Raw genomic sequence first — 20,441 nt, 5'->3', positions numbered from 1 at the left:
TCCCTGGAAGCAATTCCTATTGAATCCCTGTTTATCAAAGTTGCCATAAATAAAAAAAAGGAGGACAGTTTAAGGCACCGACTGAACTTAAGGGAGCCTGAAGGCAGTGCTTTGTTTCAGCAGCGTTGCTTCCCGGCTGTCCGTGCAGCCCTGCTGCTTCATGCCAGCTCGGAGGTGTCCCCTGCTGGCTGTAACATCAACAGGACCGGCCACTGACTGCCCAAAGCTTTCCTGAGGGATTCGATCAAATGCTCCAAAATGTAGGCAATGGATCAGGCTAAGTGTAGGTAAAATAGAAAAGATTTTAACAACAACAACAACAACAACAAATATATATACATATATGTATCTGAAAAAGCTTTTATATGATTGGGGTTTTTTTTCTTTCTTTGTAGCATGGGGAGTTGCCCACCTCCGTGGGTTTCCAGCGTCATCTAACCCATCCCTTGCTACAGCAGTGAGTCAGTATGATACCCCGCTCTTTTCTGGGCCACATTACGCCCGCTTCCCTTATACTTTCTTTCTAACTCTCTCAGAAGTGCTGGCAAATGTGTTTGTGCCCTGCAATGCCTTGGCGTCTGCAGTATAACGCAAAACGCATTCACATTGCTCAATTAGCAGCCCATGGAACGGTTTGCAGGGGCAATGGTGGTCCCTTCTGAATCCGCATTTCTAAAATATTTCTTTGTTGAAGCTAAACTGTATGACCTTGCCTTTTGACACATCCTGTGCAAAGCTATGCTTATTCAAACATAGGCTTTTTACTACATTATAGCTGCTCAAAATGGTAAGAACAAACGTAATATAACCTGAAGTGCAGCAGAGGAATTGCAGGTCAGAGCTGTGAAGCCCGGTCTCACTGGTGCTTATTACAGAGAAAATCTCTGTAGGGTAAACATTGTCCAGGTTAAAAGCAGAGAAGGAATGTGGGCAGGAGAGAATAAATCAGCATCTTCGGAATACTTAACAGTGTGACCCTTGATGCTTCTATGTTACTGACACTTAGTTCCTCACCTTTAACTGAAAATATGTATCCGAGGCTTCAGGGGACAGCAGGGTATAAAGGTTTTACTGGAGCTTACATGATATGGCACACCAAGAGAAATGCAGCATGCAGGTCATCTCAAATTAGTGCCAATAAGACTTTTATGTACTCTTTTTGAGTACTTAAATGGTGCTCCCATCTCGGTGCCAGCCAAGCACCATGAAGCATCAAAGTGCCCTGCTACACCACACTGCCGCGATTCTGTGTGTTTCAGGTGTTTTGGATACTATTGCCATGGAAGCCACGGAAAGGATGTATACCAAATCAAAATGCACGGAGCGATGAATGTTTTAAAATTATTATTGAAGCAATTTTTTTATCTCTCTACCTAGAAGGCAAATTCTTTCATTTCTCCCAGGCCATGCTGTCCCAAGCATGCAAAATGCCAAAGAGGGGGTCCAACAAAGAAAATGGAGGAAAACGGTGGAAAGCAGAATACCCACTGGTGCTTTACTATGCTTTGGTGAGTGGCACTGGGCCAGGCTGATGCTGAGGAGCAATCTTCCCTCAGCCCACTGGCAAACCCAGGGTGGCAGCTCTGCCCTGCTCTTCGTAGATGCCTGACCAAGGAGCAAGGAATTTGGGGAAGCCAGTGTGCACAGGCAACTGCCTCCCTCTGACACTGGATATTCAGGGCATAATCCTAACCACCTTTTACTTTCCAAATCTAGCCTTAAGGGACTACTGGGAACTAAAAGGAAAGAGAAACAGTTTTCTCATCCATGAGAATGTGCTGACTTTAAGATCTACACTGACATTTTTAGAGCTAGAAATAAACGCTACGTATTACAGAGAGAAACTGAGAATATCCCTGCTTTGGTGGTATCGAATTATACGTCAAACCCTATGCATTGCAAAGCACTGAATTTTAAACATTTGAACGGTGAGAAAACGAATATTGCCCTTTTAAATGTGGAGAAAGAGGTTGGAATGAAAGAAAGAGAAAAAAAAGTAAAATTAGTAATGAAGAGAGACTTTTTCAATGTGCTGAGTCCTTGGAAATTAGAGTTAATCCCAGAGAAAAGGACTAGAAAAGATAAAGGGCAGGTGTATAAATCATTAGTGCATTAATCTATCCATAAATTTGTATTTACTGTAGTTGCCCGAGGAAGCTTAATTTATTCTCCTTGTGCTCGGATAGTAACAACAGTTTTGGCCAGAGGTCTTTCTAATCAGTTATCTGCATCTGGTTTAACTTGCATAGCCAGGAACAGGCTCCCTGATACAAAATGGCCAACCCCATTTTTCCTCCATTTTTAATACATTTTTTTCAAAGGAATCTCTTCTCTGTGAAAAGATAACCCAGCGAGGAACCAAAAACTGAGAAATAGTACTGAGCTGTCGAGCCTAACATCCTTCTTTGGTCTTGCCCGTTTCACTCTGCCCCAGCTGTTTTCCCAAGTGCTGTAATGAATAGGCCAATTGATTTCTTTTTTTAGTACAAGTTCATTGCAATTTCCATTTTTAAATATGAATTGGGCACTGAAACCCAATGTCATCATTGTGCCTGGTAGCCCTTCCTCTAGCTAATGTCACCAGGCTTAAATGTCTTGCTTTCAGATGCTTATGATTTAGTAACCTTTAAGATTTGCACCAGAATTTTCCAGGCTGGAGGCCTGCTTTGAGTTGTCTCTTGTTGTTGATTTTAAGTTTAAGTCATGGTGATCCAGCTGTTTCAGGGAATTAAGGGAAAGTGTTGGTAATGAAAAAATGAAGTATGACAGAGAGGGTCATGCTGGTGTCAGCAGCACATCCTGATCGCTGCCAGGAAAATCTGTCCCCTCAAGTGTCGTAAGCGACGACTATTAAAGAGGCAGAGTTTGTTTACAGAGACTCATTAGGGGTTAACAGGGAATTTTCCAAGCATTATAAATGAACTTCAGCACCTTGCAGCTTCCCTGTGTACATGCTCACCGTCCTTGGTGAGGAACCAACCACGCTTTCCCACCGAGTGACAGGAACTAATCCAGTTTACATCTCGGTTGCTTCCTCTGGCTCCAACGCTCCAACAAGAAATGCTCCAATGCTCGTCCTCCCTCCAGCTGCCAAGCAGCACCCTTGGGTGCCTCTGCTGCCACTTGGGGATTAAGGAGGAAGCAAAGGCCATTCATTGGAAACACGAGTGATGAGGACCTGGACCTGCAGAAGGCAAAGGAAAAGACAGGGACAAAGTGCCCAATGGAGAGGGGACACTTGAAAGAAGGATGCTTGAAACTGTTGAGCAATTTTACTTATTGCCACCACCATCATCTCTGCCTCTGAAATCGTACTGATCTCTGTTGATACGGTATTTGTTCCAGGTTAAGCAAGGTGCTCCCTTGAGTCAGTTCTGGACAAGCACTTTTTAAAATCAGATCTGCTGGCAAATGGGGCCACCTGGACTCCCTGCAGACAGGTGGGAGCTGAAAAGTGTTACGTGTGCTCTTGAAGGTGGTATTCTGCAAGCACTTGTTGGGGATGCTGAGAACCAACTTCACGATTCCTATTCTAACTGAACAGATGGGGATCAGGAGATGAAGTATTAATCATCGGCAGAGGTGCTCTTAGGAAGGGAAAAGCCACCATTATTCTGATGGGGTGATTATTACAGAGAAAAGTCAAAGGATTTTGATTTCTCCCTGACCATGAGCAAGATTACTGTGCTTGTTAAGACTGAGGTTTGCTCGTAAGCAAATTAAGTCTCTGTGTAGCGGAAGTGACAACCTGCCTCAGCAGAACCCTAATCTGCCTTGTAATTAACTACGAGCTCCAAAGAGCCTCGATCAGCCATCCAGGTTGCCAGCTGCAAATTAGGACACAGTGAGGCTTAAGACCTTGGTCTGCTAAGGTAAAGTAGTAATAAATCATTCTTTTATAGCATTTAACGTTGCCAGATCGAAGTACTTCATCACTAAGGTCAGTATCACCGTCCCCTTTTTCCACAAAAGGAGAAGTGGCAGCACAGGGAGGTGAAATGACGTGTCCAAGATCATCCAGCATGCCCAACGGCACTTGTAGAAACATAACTGAGGACTCCTGAGTCTCAACCTGGTGCTGCAACTACCAGATTTTCTTTTATTGGAGAGAAACTATTTTTTACATAGAGTCAGGAGCACCGTTTAAAACTGACAGGAAAATTAACACAGGAGAGAGGCTGAGGAATACATAGACTCTATATAAGCTTGCAGAGCGATTAGGCCTTGTCTTGTGGCAACCATGCTGGTTTAGTTGCGAAACTGTGCTAAAGCACAGACCTGCAAGTTGAGCCTCAAGGTCTCAGGGAAAATGGAATGACCTCTGCAACCTCTTGTACGATTCCTGATAAAAGGAAAAATTCTTGATCCAGCATACTGATGTGGTCCAGCAGGACGAAGCAGCTGGTCAGCATTGGCTTAGGAAGCTTTTCAAAGTCTAGCACTCTGGCTTCTGTCAAGAGACTGCTTAAATTATAGATGAGCAGACGTGAAGCTTTTCAGAGGCACGCATCAGACCCTGTGTCGCGCAAAAGGCATTGCCAGCATCTTTTAATAGAAAAACACAGACAACGAATTAGGACTGGAGAGTGATTCCCTTGTTTGGCTCAGGAAACCCAGACCATACTCCCACAGGCCTATCTCTGCCCTGCCTGGTGTCTCATCTGTGAAACTGCGGCAATGCTACCTTTTGGCAAAGTACTTTCCACGTGAAACCGCTGTGAGAGAGAAAATTATTATTATTTCTTGCTATTTGCTCACAGTTGGTATACCTGGACTGGGGAACCTGAGAAACAAATACGGGGACGTGTGGGTAGGGAGCGAGTTAGAGTGCGCCTCGTCTGGACCTCCACCCATCATATAGGATTCAGCAGACATGGACAAACACTCTTACGCTACAGCTCAGAGTCTGTGTAGTGATCTGCCTCAGCCTTAATCCCTGTAAATGTCTCAGACGTTTTTCAGAACTGAATTTCCACAAATGAGATCACAAATCGGTCCAAAAACACTACCGCGCCTCCAAATGCTCAGATTTGGATGTACGTTAGAAAGGTAAGTTGTGTTTACTTCCAACTGCTAACACACACAAAAAAGAAGCTTGCAGAAAAAATGCTGTCCCGTGTTAGGTTTTTTTCTTAATCTTGTTCTGAAAGAAAAGATACACAAAGAGTTTTACACATCTTTATTGAAAGTGTCTGAAAAATGTCATTGCATGCCACCAGTTTTGAACATGTTCTGTCAGAAGCACGTGAGTGGCAGAAGGAAGAAGGATAATGTATGTGAGGCTGCATTGTATTGACACATATTGCAAAATAAGTAGCACAAACATCAGTCTAACAACGGAAGGCAAAACTCCCCTCTAATACAGCTTTCAGGTGAGACCATGTGCAAGACAGACAAATAGAAAAAAGAACCAAAAAAGGGTAAAATGAAGACGGTATTAGGTAACACAGGCCAAGTCTTGTTTTATTTAGTGATTCAAGATCCGTATGCTTCTTAAAACATAGTATAAAAGCTATAAAAGGAGCTAAAGCAGTCTTCTGAACTCTGTTTTCATGCCTGCAGCACACAGGTAGGGCTGAGAGTCACTGCAGGCTTACGGCCACTCCAACTGAGAGGACAAGTTGGTCAATGAGACCTTAGAAACTGGACTCTCTCTCGATTCTAACGCCTTTCAGTTCATGACTCCTTTCACTGAAATGAACTTTCTAAAGACGGGGTGAGGATATTCTTGCTCAAGATCTGACATTTACTTTTCTCCATTTTCCAATACACTGAAGTAATCTCTCAGCGCAGATCACAACAATACACGACTGGATAACCCAGCGCTTCCTGCCTTGTTCTTAATTTTCTAGTTTGTTCTTGCACACATCTGAACTCAAAAAGGTCAGCTCATGAACACTGCTTCTGCTCATCAGAGCTACACAGGTTTTGAGTGCCAAGCACAGGTTACAAATGGGGAAATGCACAGGGAGTTACCAACATAGCCTCCACCATTGTGGGAATTTGGTCTGCTTATTTCCTGTGCAAAACTTGCGGGTGGAGATCCAAGAGGTCGCTGTGAGATCTTGAAGGCCATGGTGCCCGGAGTGAGACCTTCTGCTTGATTATCTATGAAATTAATATTAAAGTAGACAGCCCTGAATATGATCATGAGTTTAAAGAAGAACATGCTAAACATATATGACTATAGCACTCAACTCATAGAATCATAGAATGGTTCAGGTTGGAAGGGACCTTAAAGATCATCTAGCTCCAACCCCCTTGCCATGGGCAGGGACACCTCCCACTAGATCAGGCTGCTCAAAGCCCCATCCAGCCTGGCCTTGAACACCTCCAGGGATGGGGCATCCACAGCTTCTCTGGGCAACCTGTTCCAGGTCTCACCACACTCACAGTAAAGAATTTCTTCCTCACATCTAATCTAAATCTACCCTCTTTCAGTTTAAAACCGTTACCCCTCACCACTCTCCACTCAAATCTTGCTAAAACGTCACCCCAGGGAGGGGAAGAGATAAGGTTATGATATAAGGGATATCTGGCAGAGAGAGATCTCTCCCAGGGAGAAGAAGCTTGAGACTTATATGAGACAGTCGACGGGCTGTGCTCCTCTTCCTCTACCAAGACAGGGATGCCTTCTTGGTAAGCATTGCGCCATCACCTTTTGGTGAAGAACACCCGGGATAGCACTTATTCATCTATTCATTTATTTTGCTAGCATTATTATAGCATATTAGTGCTATTGCAGCTAGTGCATTTATCAATGGCAATTCCAAATCTGTTATATCTGTCGTTTCAATAAATCATTTTTCTTTTCAACTTTGTGAAACTGTCAGTGAAAGACCTTTGTGGGGCTCTGAAACAGGGAAATGATGAACTGTTTCAGTGAAAGCCCTCAGCAGGGCTCTGAAACAGGAAACTGTTCATCTCTTCAACTTTCCGATGCTGTCTTTGTGAAAGCCCTTGGCAGGGCTCTGAAACAGGAACAAAACCAAACCCTTAACGCGACAACCATGCCGTTGAGGTTACAGCTGTGTGTCTCCCTGTGTGTCTTCACCCAACTGCTGCTACAAGGCTGGAGCACCCTCAGATTTGTCTTTTTAATGCAGGACCACACATGAGGGACTGCTGCCTTTTCATTTCTTCTTTTCCATCCATGATTCCTTGCTTTCACCCAATTACATCCATGAAAGCCAGACAAACACCGCATCATTGTTCTGTCTTTACCCTGTGATTTTGAGAGCAGTCTGCTAATTCCGTATCAGACCAAGCCCCAAATAGGTGTAAACAGCATACTTTCTGCTAACTTCCCATTAACTAGACACAGAATCACAGAATCACAGAATCTTCAGAGTTGGAAGGGACCTCTAGAGATCATCTAGTCCAACTCCCCTGCTGAAGCAGGATTGCCTAGAGCACATCCCTCAGGGCTGCATCCAGGCGAGTCTTGAAAGTCTCCAGAGAAGGGGACTCCACACCCTCCCTGGGCAGCCTGTTCCAATGCTCTGTCACCCTCACCGTAAAGACGTTTTTCCGTGTATTTGAACGGAACTTCCTATGTTGTAACTTGTGCCCATTGCCCCTCGTCCTGTCACTGGGAACCAATGAAAAGAGTTTGACACATACATAGCAACTACCATGGCGGACACTAGAGAACAGCTAAGCTCTTGCTTTGATATTTCCAAGGTCTAAGTGTAGCCCTGACACAGAGGGTCTCTCCTGTCTTTGAAACAAATCTCCACCATGTCTATCACCATCAAAGAGATGCTCTGCTTTCTTGCTTCCACCTGTTTGAATCAGGAGCATGTTCATTTGGCTTACAGAAAGAAAATGATTACATCTGCAAAAATCAAAATTGTGATGCATTAGTGGTGACATTCTTAGGGTTGCATATGATCTACGCTTTATATTACATCGGGTTTGATATTGCTGGACTGAGCAACAGAGTGGAAGATTATTTTTCTTAGCCATTCTACTTTCTATCCTACGATCTACTAAACAAAACTTTCTCAACTGTGAATCTCAGCTAGCAGTAATGTTAGTCATTCACTTGTCTTGGTTCAGTCCACCTTGAAATATACAGGGTATACTTATATTCCATTGCTTCATATTTGCTGTTCGTTAAGAAATAAATAAAAATATAGTTATGTGCTAAACTCACATTTTTAAACAAAATGTCCCAATTATGACAGCCTAAATGGTTGTCTCTGTCTTTTGACACTGTCTCCCATAACATCCTCATTAGGAAGCTGAGGAAGTATGGGCTAGACGAGGTGACAGTGAGGTGGATCGAGAGCTGGCTGAGTGACAGAACTCAGAGGGTTGTGATCAGTGGCACAGAGTCCAGTTGGAGGCCTGTAACGAGTGGTGTCCCTCAGGGGTCAATACTTGGACCAATTTTGTTCAATATATTCATTAATGACCTAGATGAGGGGACAGAGTGTATCCTCAGCAAGTTTGCTGATGATACCAAGCTGGGAGGGGTGGCCGACACTCCAGAGGGCCGTGCTGCCATCCAGCATGACCTGGACAGGCTGGAGAGCTGGGCAGGGAAGAACCTAATGAGGTTCAACAAAAGCAAGTGTAGGGTCCTGCACCTGGGAAGGAAGAATGCCAAACACCAGTATATGTTAGGGGCGGACATGCTGGGAAGCAGCTCTGAGGAGAAGGACCTGGGGGTCCTGGTAGACAGCAAATTATCCATGAGCCAGCAGTGTGCCCTTGTCGCCAAGAAGGCCAATGGCATCCTGGGCTGCATAGGGAAGACTGTGGCCAGTAGGTCGAGGGAGGTCATTCTCCCCCTCTACTCTGCACTGGTGAGGCCACAACTGGAGTACTGTGTCCAGTTTTGGGCTCCCCAGTTCAAGAGGGACAGGGAACTACTGGAGCGAGTCCAGCGTAGGGCAACCAAGATGATTATGGGACTGGAGCACCTCCCTTATGAGGAAAGGCTGAAAGAGCTGGGACTCTTTAGCCTGGAGAAGAGAAGGTTGAGGGGGGACCTGATTAATGTTTACAAGTATCTAAAGGGTGGGTTTAAGGAGGACGGAGCCAGGCTCTTTTCAATGGTTCCCAGTGACAGGACAAGGGGCAATGGGCACAAGCTAGAACATAGGAAGTTCCGTTCAAATACACGGAAAAACTTCTTTACAGTGAGGGTGACAGAGCACTGGAACAGGCTGCCCAGGGAGGGTGTGGAGTCCCCTTCTCTGGAGATTTTCAAGACCCGCCTGGATGCAGCCCTGAGGGATGTGGTTTAGGCAATCCTGCTTTAGCAAGGGAGTTGGACTAGATGATCTCTAGAGGTCCCTTCCAACTCCGAAGATCCCGTGATTCCGTGATTCCGTGATATGCCAATATACTGATGTATCCATGTAAATTCAGGCTTTGGGTCTGACTGCAATACAAAACAAAAAAGACATCCAATCCCTGCAAACTTCATGTTAACACTGAGATAAGAGACAGAAGCAGTCACTAGAGGGAGACAATGTAATTTCACAGAACACATCCAGAAAACTTTAGTTGGAGAATTTACGAAAAGCTGTATAATCCATACCTGTGAGAGGGTTAACTCGCTGGTATTACCTTGCCTAGTGAACTGAGAACTACAGAACCACAGCAATATTTGCCTAAGCTGGAAGTAGAGAATAGACATTACAGAAAAAAAGAACTAACTAACTTACCCACTTTTCTGTCATGAGCAGTATTCACTTTTAAAATGCTTTTTCTGAGAGCCTGAGACAAAAGACTGTCATAGTGTCCCTGTGTATCTATTGCATGACTATAAACCCTTCCACCTGAAGTGATGACTCCTTGTACTTTGCAGTTTTAGCCTCTGAATGATCTGAAATGTCCTGACATTACTGTTCATTTAACCATGAAGAAATTAAAGTTCCTGGTACACATTTTCCTAACCCCTACTGACTTTTGTCCCATGACATACTTAGTGTTTTGCAAATTTATTTAAAAGCGATGGACAAGTTTCCTCAGAAACAAAGTTTTGGGATCTACAAGAAAATATAAAAACACCAGGAGGCAGTGCTAGGAATGCATTACATATGGGATTCAGAATATATTCAATTTTAAGTTTTAAGGGCTAGACAGGAAAGTTAACAAATTCATAAGCTCTGAGGTATGATATAGGTGTGTTGCTTTTGGTAAAAATACTCACCTTAATTCAGCAAAATGAACTTACCTCAGCAGCCATTTCTCTTCTTCATTCTCACTTCTTTCCTTTAGTTCTCTGTTTCATCCCTTTCCCCATTCTTCTTTGCTTATGCTGCCTGTGGCAGCACCATTGATGACATAAGGTTTAGTCTTCTGTGTCTGTCCAACTACAGACCCATCAGATGATTTTGATGAAAGATGCTAAGAGAGGGGCAGCACAAATGTTTACTGTTTCACAACCAGGTTTATTATGACTAAGACCTGGATAAAGCAAATTGCGTATTATATTCTTTTCCAGGAGTACTTGGGTCAGTGAAGCCAACAGGTTCCATGGTAAATTGAGGAAATTCAGCAAAACGCCGAGTGAGGACTGGCAGTAAAATAGCGGTCCCTGATAGGGACTGTAAAAGGATTGAAGATACTGCTGCCTCAGGGAGCTCCTTGCACTTTCTCAAAGTTTTTTCAATACAGGAAATTCATATTAGTTTAGCTGTGCTGAATTAGCAATATTCTTCCATGAGAGAATTGTGTATGCTAATCTAATCACCGTTATTCATTTATAACAATATTCACACTGGAGGCTACCTACTATAGCTATTTCTGTTTTAATAATAATAACAGCTAAAATGATACAAAACTTGTTTTATATGCACCCAGAAGCATACAAAATCAGCACCTGATGCAAAAGCGCTAGTCCTAAAAAATTTGTAACAGATGCCTTACCAATATCTACCATTCGAGTCTCGTCATCTGTAATTATGGAGCAAATGCTTCCTCCCAAAGCCCGCTTTCTATTTATTGTTCAGACCCCTCTTGAGATAAAACTGAAGCATAATCAGCTTTGAACTAATTTCTGTTCTCTGTCTTCAGGGGAAAAAATAATTCTACATTCTCCTGTTTCTGTCACTTGTGACAAACCTGAAGATGTCCTGCCTGCTAACTCTGCTTGCAAGCACCCAGTGACAAATAGCAGCTGCTCTCAAGTGTGACAAAGAATGTTTGTGTTTTCTTTTACCAAAATCACAGGTTGAGTTTTGTTGTTAAAACTTTAAGAAAAAAAACCCAAAACTCTCTCCTCTCTTCAATCCTTTTATCTGCTTAAATCTTATGCAAATGACAAAGGTAATTAAGTAAATTACAGATAGTGAAAACTGATGTGTTCATTTACTCAGGGCTGAAAATGAAGGGAATGAATATTCAAAGCAGTGTGATGTACCACTGTGTGAGGGGAAAAGACTTCAGCCAAACTGAATTAACTGTTTATTGGCAGCATCTTTGAACTGGATCTTGCTTTTATGAGTAACAAGGTCACTCGCCAACTACTTATAGAATCATAGAATGGTTTGGGTTGGAAGGGACATTAAAGATCATCTAGTTCCAACCCCCCTGCCATGGGCAGGGACACCTCCCACTAGACCAGGCTGCTCAAAGCCCCATCCAGCCTGGCCTTGAACACTTCCAGGGATGGGGCATCCACAGCTTCTCTGGGCAACCTGTTCCAGTGCCTCACCACCCTCACAGGAAAGAATTTCTTCCTAATATCTAATGTAAATCTCCCCTCTTTCAGTTTAAAACCATTAACCCTTGTCCTATCACTAGCCTCCCTGATAAAGGGTCCCTTCCTATCTTTCCTGTAGGCCCCCTTCAGGTACTGGAAGGCTGCTATAAGGTCTCCCCGGAGCCTTCTCTTCTCCAGGCTGAACAACCCCAACTCTCTCAGCCTGTCCTCATAGTACAGGTGCTCCAGCCCTCTGAGCATCTTTGTGGCCCTCCGCTGGACCCGTTCCAACAGGTCCACTCAATAGGTACTTCTCACTGAACTCAACAATCAGAAAAAACAGTGAACCACCAGCTCCTGCCTTTCACCAGACACTAAATCCTGCACACAGTAGTCCTGTTTCTTCTAAATTCAGAGGATCTGGACAGATTCTGTAGAAATGAATAGCATTTCTTGTGGAAATCCAGTTTCTGCTAAATTGGGTTGTGGTGCGCTTCACTTCTGCCTCCACCCCAGGCATGATGCATTCTTAACATATATTTAAAAAAAAAATTCAAAGAAAAAACACAATTCAAAAACACTACAGCTGGTATGCCTTACTGTTTTTTCACCTAATCCTTGCCTCTTGTCACAATACTCAGCATTTTTCTTGGTTTGGGAGATCGCTGTGGCACTGCCTTTGATGGAAGGGTCAATTCACCTGCCTGATCCTACACAAAGAGCACTCGGGAATTATGATGATGGATGTGGTATTCAAAGAGGCAAGGTCAGCTAAGCCACGAGTGAGCTGTACGCTCCTGAAACAGTATGGATCACAAACCGTCTGCAAACAGATCTTTTTCATCCCAGAGGAAGGGTCTCTTGCTTTTTTCTTCTTGTGCTCTGATTTGTGGTTTTGCTTGAGGGAAGAAGTGAAGAGGAGGCTGCTTGAATGATTTCAACTGACTGGTTTCCATGTCTTTAGAGCTGCTTGAAGAAGCTTCTGTGCCATCACCAGAACTCCGCCTGTACGTATTATAAACCGCAGATTCTTCAGATGGCAAAGTAGGTGAGATTTGGATGACAATTTGTGTGAATTTCCTATGATTGCATAAACTAGCTGTCCAAATTGCCATGCAAGTCCACAGAGGTACAGTAGATCCACTCTATTCCCTTTTCCATCCCTTTAAAACCCTCTCTGCAAGCATCCTTCTTTGGCATGGTAACAAAATTTTACTTACAGAAATACTTTCAGTGTTTATTTCAGAGTAACCTTAATGGCTTTATTTATGTTCTGACAATTATATCAGGCTCTTCAAAATACTGCTAATGACTCTGATAAATAGCAAGAAAAATGCATCATTTATTTTTGCTCACTTGCTACTTCTAACTTAATTCAAGGTGTCAACTACAGATAAAAACTGTTACCATTAATTTCAGTCCTTTTATATGACATAGGAGATGTCTACAGAGATCTTTATGCTGACGATCTTCTCTGTATCCCATGTTAATTCTAGCTTTTTATTGTTTCCGAATGTCATTCACTTATTACTGTGCATACAATCTCTGAAAATGTGTTGGAAATCCCTTTATTGCTGTAAATTTGGGAATAATCCTTTTATTTTCCATGAGGTGTTATTTGAATAAAATGCCACTAGAAACCTCTATACCCCTGTCGCAAACTGAAAAATAATTTTCTCATTATTTGAAAGTGTTCATCCAAAATTCGATGCTACCAAATACTAATTTCCTAAACAGTTTGTTTTTCTTCCCACCACCATATTTGGTTCACTGTCATTATAATTAATATTCATATTCTTGCCATAATTAGCATTATATTAACATAGCCTCATATCCTCAGTGCTAATGCTCTGACTACCATATTCAGAATAGCTCTTCTCGCCGACAGGTAATTTGTGTTACGCTGCTTTGTTGAAAATTGTTGCACTCAAGCGTTTTGCTAGACTACTTCAAGATTATTAAAATTAGGCACTAATCTGTCTTTTCACCCGCTCCATCTAGAATTGTTTGTAAAACCCAGGCTGCTTCGCTTCTTTTGTAGGTTTTTCCTTAGTATAAAATCAAAAGCAACAAACCAGTGTCCGCAGCCTGTTCTGCAGTTTCTCCTGCCCTCTGCTGGATGCCACGTTAGAACAGCTCCAGGAATTTGTCGTCTTCATTATTTTGTGCTTGGTCAAGGTGAAGAATTTACCCTCCTCTTTCTGCTTCCCAAGCGAATACTACTACTTATGCCTTCTCTCTCAGGTGGTAATATGTATTTGTGCAAAGGAAAGACAAAAAAAAAATATAGCTAGTCTTTTATTTACCAGGAAAAATAAAACAGGTAAGGCTTTTTAGGTTTCAGCTTTGGCACACTTCTTGATCATACTTCAGCTTAAACAAGCGCGTGGGCTCTCTGAAATCAGTTTAGATATTGGAGTACCATGAGGTTAAACACAGTATGGTTGCTTTCCACTTAACTAAAGAAGAACTTACACTGGACCGGCTCTCTGGAGGTCATCTGGTCCAAGCCCTGCTTGAAGCAGGTCCAAAAAAGTCGTTGTGCCCACTGGAGTTTTGAGTACCTCCTGGGATGGACACCTCACCACGCCTCTGGTCACCCGTTCCAGTGTCTGACCACCCTTACTTGTGAAAACGTCCTCTGATCATTATCTACAAGCTCTCAATTTGCTCATCACCCTGCCACCCCTTTGCACAGAGCACAAACCTTCCTCACTGCCTTCCTGGCTTGTCTTTTCCTGAAGAGTTGTACATCAATATCACTATACCTACCTATGCAGCACACCACTCATAGACGCTATCTCCCCACGTATGTGCCAACAAAGTCACAGCTCTGCAACTGTTAACAGGCTTCTAATTTCTCCTCTTTGTTTCCCCTGCAGCATATATTTGTCTACAGACACTCAAAACGGACCCCGTCACTCTACATTCACAGAGAAGTTCAAGACTCTCCCCATCGTGCTGTCGCTTCCCCGTTGCTCCCTGTGCCTTTACTCCTCTATAGGTTATGACAGACTTTCCTCAGCTTACCCAGTTTCAAGCTGTCCTCACTAGGTCTGAAGCTTGAAGACACTCTTACCATACTTTGTCAGATGGATCTTATTCCTGCTTTGAAGTCTTCGCTCCTCCAAAACGATCACACGCGTGCAGAAGCCAAACTCCTGCCTGTGACACCAGCCATGCACCAAGTGTCAATCCACTGAAGGTGGATCACCCACTCCTGTCCAAAGCTTCTCCTCTCACTGGAAGGAATGAGAACATCACTTGTGCCCCCTCCCATGCCATACTGCTAATTACTGCTGGTAAAAGCCCGTTATGCCCTATCCTTGACCAAGCCATGTATGTATACTCCGTCATAAAGAGGCTGGGCTCTAAAAACGGAAAAAAGCTGTAACACTAGTGGCAAATTTCATAAGCATCAGCAAAGACAACAGCACATTAAACATGATCTTAATTTGTGACATGCCTTTGAAGCTATGCCACATGCTGAGAATGCTGACACCATGTAAGTGGCATGTTCTCTGCCCTTATCTGCACTGCTTTTCATACAAAATGAACCGGCAATCTCTCTCAGGTATAGAATCCAAATCAAAAACAAGTAAAAATATATCTAGTCATACCACTGATGTAAATTACCATGGTAGTAAAATTTTAAATGGCAAAAGGGAAAAATTCCCATGTTTTATCTTTAATGTATTTTCAGTTCTCTTGAAAGACTCCTAACTAGAATTCCCAGTGAAATCCCCCGTTTGCTCTCATGTCACACATACACTTGACAATACAAAGTCAAAATTTCTTTCTGTAACTCATTATTGTAGTCAAGCCCAACCAAAAGCATCAGTTCTAATTATGACAGGTATGGTCTTTGCTGCTGATAGGTCTTTTTGCTTATTTGCATTTCTGATGAAGCCACTGGTGAAGATGCTACATATTTAATTAACTTTCTACAGTTCGCTTTCATACATGCAAACATAATTCCTTCAATCTGGACTACGTCTCTACCTACACAATGTACTAAAACATTATTTGTCTGATGACTTTTCTTCATCATGATCAACTTTACCCTGTAATCTGTATGTTGTTCTTTACTGTGCTGTTATTTCTCTTTAATTTTGCTTATGCTTTGAGGTGTTCAAGGTTGCAAAATAAAATGGTCCTGTCACTAAGCAACTTCCTTCTAAGCTGAGAGGTATATACAGAGACGACAGGATACAGTGAGGACCAGACATCCGATCTCGGTGGATTAGCAAAAGTTTTTACTGCTTTCCTAGGAATTATTTTGGATTTCCCCATGTGAAAGTAGAAACCGATCAAGAATGTTTGTATAGCCCAAGCAATCCCATACGCTGCTCACACTTCAATGGCAAAAGATTCACTATATTCACAAAAGTGAAAAAAAGATGGCAGCTTTGATTTAAGATTAGAAACCTTATGCTATCAGGACATAAATGAAAAAGCTACTTTCTGTATAGGAAGAAGACGAGATGACACCAAACATGGAAAAACTCTATCAGCGAGGAGGCCAGATGTAACACTGTAACGCCCTGGGGCAAACTAGGGCAACTAAAACAAAGCAACATTTTCAGGATTTCTAGAAAAGTTTAGAATTCAAACCCATACAAACCAGGTGAAAGATTCTTCACAGCCTTCTCAAAAGGAGGCGGCTACTGCAGGATCACAGTCACACAAGCATAACCCTCTTTAAAAAGGCCCGGGGTGGAGCTAGGAAATTATAGACCAGTTTGACCTTGGTGGTAGGCAAGATCCTAAAGATATTAATAAGAGATGAGATCACAAGGAACACAGACTGGGCAAAGTGATTAAAGGACATAATCTACTTGGATTTCAAAAAGGTATTTGACATAAAACTGCAAAGTAGATTAATGCACAACGGTAGCAAGCATAACATAGAAGGTGTCATCCTTGAATGAATAATGAGAAGCACAGATACTCCGAGACGATCTGCAACTGCACTCTCACAGGTGGTATGTTAACAAGTCAGATTCCTTTGACATATAAACTGCAGATGTACACATATTAAGGCTTATTTACTGTCCTAGGGCTGCTGGTCTCTTAAAGATATAGTGGACGTACTTTGCTCGCAGTTACACTAGTGAAGTCAGTAGAGTTGCTTAAAGTGTACAACGGCAGGATAGACTGGAACCTACCCTAGGTCACTTGCCTTTGCTTAGCAGACATGTTTCACATATTATTTTGTTAGAACTAGTTTTTTTGGTTGTTGTTCCTCCCACCTCCGCCCCCAGTATACTGCATCAATTTCTCACTCTAATGTCTCATCGATACAGGTTTGTTTAGTGTCTCATCAATACAGGGCTGTTTGCTAGTAGATTTAGCACAGTGGGTGCTGAAGGCTATATACATTCTGTATTAGGTACCGCATTTTCCTGTCAAACTAAATTATTTTGATTTGTCAGTCTTACTTTGGATTTACAACAGCGTAGATGAGAGAAGTATTTAGCCCTTCTTCCGCAGCACTGAGTACTTTGCTGGTCACTTTCAGGACCCTGATTCTGTATCCTTTGCATATTTGTATCAATATAAATCCAGGGCAAACCAGAGAAAGCTGTTCCACTCGCACAAACAAAAACCTAGCATTGAAAGGATTAAATGCATACTTTGGGCCACATCGTCTGGAGACACTTCATCTGAAGACTCAATTGCATCAACTACAGCAAGAGAGAATTTGGCTTATGTACCTTCTTTACTGCTGATCCCTTGTAATGCCAAAAGGAAGTTCCTACCATTTACAAGCTGACGTATATAAAATGTGAATCCACTGGGACATTGTAAGTCTCCTTTGGAAACCTTGTCAACATCAACAGCTCAGGCTAATATCGGCAACTGCTGCGATAATAGTTCAGAACAGTCATTCCTTTTCCCAAGTGTAAAGTTGAAATGGCAAGATAAAGTTGCTGCTTACACTCGTGTTGTTACTTCAGTTGGTTATATTTATCTCATTACTACTGGAGAGCTTGGCAGTTCACTGAAGCATCGTGATGAACTGAAGTTAATGACAGCAGGGAAGCCAGCTCTGTTCCAGATTTGTCATGTGGATGTGACGCCATGCACAGTGGACTGCGATATCAATGAAGGAATCGGGGTCAGCTGATCGCCGCAGATTCAGGCACCAACAACTACCACACAGCCACAACCTGAAGTCTCCCTACAGCAAGAGACCATCAGACTGCATACTTCTGGTACTAGAAGAGGCTGCTGGCAGGAAAAGGCCCAGAAGTGTGTATACCAAAGTGGCGATGAATCTCTAAGTTCAGCTGGGTAACTGAGAAGGGAATTTGACTCATATCTGTTGACAGCCATGCGTGTGCAAGTCACAGTGCCTTTCAGGTGTGTTGTGGTGGGAGGCTGGTTTATTTTGGTGGGGGTGATGTTGCACCAAAACATGTTCTGAATTTGTTTCTGGGCTCTACCAGAAGTAACATCAGCACTTGACAGTAAAAAAGCTCTATTAAACTCTCTCTACATCATTGACCTCATACAAACCCAGTCCTCTGATTTAGCAAAGCCACACAACCCAGGTTGGGAAAATGCACGTTTCAGCTATTTACATTTATCTTTTTGCTAATGGTGCTCCCCTTTTGTTGGATCTCTATCATCTGAGAATTTCACACAGCCCTTTCCAAAAGGAAGAGAAAGCCAAAGAAACTATGTACTGATCCTGCTTCTTGTCCATGCCACAAATTTCTTGTAAAACTCATCAGAGGCAGCCTTAGGGCTTATAGTCCATGATTCCTTTCTTGCAGATGATATGCACTATAAAAAATAACCTTATCTTTTATTTTTAATTATGTCTCCAGTCTCTCTGTCAGAATAGTCATAAGCTGTTATAAAGCAAAAGAAGGGAATCTAGTTGCCAAGAGACTCTTGGAAATGACAAATAAACAAGACCCAATCTTTCCTCCTACAAACATCTAAAATCTCCAAGAGAGAGGTCTCTCTCACAACATATTGGAGATTCGTATTTCAGTCTCTTTCTTTTCACTGGAAGCCTGGCTAATTTCTTGGTTACTGTTCCTCTCAGTCCTCCTCAACACCTCCTTGGCTGACACTTCCAAGTTTTTGGTCATTCAGATATGGTAGATTAGAAAGAACATGGAAAGAAACACATGTGTGTAGGAAGTAATGTGACAAACGAACTTAGAAAAGATGTAGTTATGATAGTTAAGAAGGATTCAATTACTAATGGAAGAGAAAAACAAATTCACAGATTTCCTAAAGCAGAAAGAAAATGACCACTGGACAAAGAAACGGCACAACATTTATCTACCATGATCTATCCTAAGACAGAAAAATTGAGTAAAGCCAGGAAGAATAATAAGGTTTACTGAAATGGTCTGAGTGTCAAAGGCATGGGGAATCATCTCACATACCAGGAGCTGGCACAGAGTATAAGACATTTTTGGAGAGTCATGGCTGAAACAAATTTGTTTTCCCATGCATGAATGGCCTTCTCTCCTCTTCTGGGCAACACAGGTCACCTCAACAAGTTATCAAAAATACAACCCAAAGTGATTTTTGACCCCATTACAAAAGCATTTTACATCAGTGCCAAGCTCTGCTGAGTTTTATTTCTTCTTACATGGACTCGGAATTTTATACAGTTATGACTTTAAACCCTTGAGCTTTGTGGCCTGGAGCAAGCAAACCCAATCAAGCCCAGAATTCAGACAGCACAGAGACAGCATGAAATTACTTTTGCCCACCTTATTCTCTGCTGGAGCCTCTTGCCAGGCTAAATACAGAATATGGCCCATTGTTCCACATGACTTGAATTAGAATTGTTAAAACCAAGCTGATGTTTACTTAGGATATATGTTCTTACTAAGAATATTTCTCTTAAAGCATTAAGACAGCAACAACGTAAATATGTTAACACGTGAACTACTTTTTGTCTGTTTACCTTCCAATTTTATCAGAAAACGGGTGCTAATCTCTAAATAGCTTATTTATAAAACTTTTTTTTTCAGGAAAATTATCTAACTGCATTTTTTTCATGTAATGCTTACACACATATTAGAATACAGTGGCTACAGATTTACTTAGAAGTCAATTCCGCTGAGCAAAACCTGCACTCTGTTTTAGATTCACGTGGCACCCCGGCAATAAAACTACCACGGCTCACTAGGGGAAGCGAGAGGCAAGTTTTTTTCAGAGAACATACAGAAGCCCGTGATGGTGAAAACTGAACTGTCAATATTCTGTGCTTTCTGTAAAGCCGTGGAAAAAGATGCACATGGCTAACAGATCCCTCTGTCTCCACGGGTGCTTGCTTCCTTTTGCTAGGAAGTAATGACCATGGAATTGCTCCCTTTTGGTATGCCATCTATAAATTGAGGGCTGTGTTGCTGTGCTGGAGGTTTAGCCCTAAGGACAGTGTGTTTTCTGAGTCCTACAAGGGATTTCAATGAGCAAAGGATTCTCAAATAAAGCTGTGAATCTGCCTCAATCTGTCTGCTTAGCCTTGTGACTAATTGAGCATCTCACAAAATGAAGGCAACTGAGGGAAGGCGGTACCAACTAGGCATGCAAATTAAATCGTTACAAAGATATGTGTTGAACAACTTTAGATAAAATAAATCACATTACTATGAAAAATTATAGGCTGTACAATTACACAGACTAAAGATGCTTCTAATTATCCAGTGTTAATTACCTACTTAAAATACATTGGGGAGGATGAACGAATAGGGTATCTGTTAGGAACTTGGTTTCTGCTCTTTATTGTGCAGGTTGCAATCAC

This window comes from Rissa tridactyla, chromosome 1 (genome assembly GCF_028500815.1).
Source record: "Rissa tridactyla isolate bRisTri1 chromosome 1, bRisTri1.patW.cur.20221130, whole genome shotgun sequence".
NCBI lineage: Eukaryota > Metazoa > Chordata > Aves > Charadriiformes > Laridae > Rissa > Rissa tridactyla.
This window is presented reverse-complemented; position numbering follows the sequence as displayed.